This window comes from Triticum dicoccoides, chromosome 5A, assembly GCF_002162155.2.
Source record: "Triticum dicoccoides isolate Atlit2015 ecotype Zavitan chromosome 5A, WEW_v2.0, whole genome shotgun sequence".
Classification (NCBI taxonomy): domain Eukaryota; kingdom Viridiplantae; phylum Streptophyta; class Magnoliopsida; order Poales; family Poaceae; genus Triticum; species Triticum dicoccoides.
In genome coordinates this window covers 581,235,237-581,236,219 of record NC_041388.1, presented here as the reverse complement: position 1 = coordinate 581,236,219, position 983 = coordinate 581,235,237, and positions in this window count along the sequence as shown.

Sequence of the window (983 nt, the reverse complement as noted above, 5' to 3'; positions counted from 1 at the left end):
CGTGACCCTCTCTACTCTTTCGCACATGCTATGCGGGTGAAATGATGATACCATGCCAAGTTTCAACATTTTCAGAGTTCATTTTGTAGTGATTTCCAATTTCATGGTCATTTAGCTCTCTAAACAATTACGTAAATGACCGAAAAACAACAAATGATGTCAGAACATGTTGGAAATTGATGATGTCGCTTTGAATGCTGCATACTGAACACAAAAGAAGTCCGGAGTTCAAATAAGTTTAAAAAACATTGAAGTGCCCATGTAACAGATGAGTTCTCGTCCGAAACCCTGATACTCCGAAAGAGTTTGTCCAGTTTGTACACGAAGTGCGTCCAGTTTTTGCCGTGACCCTCTCTACTCTTTTGCACATGCTATGCGGGTGAAATGATGATACCATTCCAAGTTTCAACATTTTCAGAGTTCATTTTTTAGTGATTTTCAATTTCACGGTCATTTAGCTCTCTAAACAATTAGGTAAATGACCGAAAAACAACAAATGATGTCAGAACATGTTGGAAATTGATGACATCCCTTTGAATACTGCATACTAAACACAAAAGAAGTCCGGAGTTCAAATAAGTTTAAAAAACATTGAAGTGCCCGTGTAACAGATGAGTTCTCGTCCGAAACCCTGATACTCCGAAAGAGTTTGTCCAGTTTGTACACGAAGTGCGTCCAGTTTTTGCCGTGACCCTCTCTACTCTTCCACACATGCTATGCGGGTGAAATGATGATACCATGCCAAGTTTCAACATTTTCAGAGTTCATTTTGTAGTGATTTCCAATTTCACGTCATTTAGCTCTCTAAACAATTAGGTAAATGACCGAAAAACAACAAATGATGTCAGAACATGTTGGAAATTGATGATGTCGCTTTGAATGCTGCATACTGAACACAAAAGAAGTCCGAAGTTCAAATAAGTTTAAAAAACATTGAAGTGCCCGTGTAACAGATGAGTTCTCGTCCGAAACCCTGATACTCC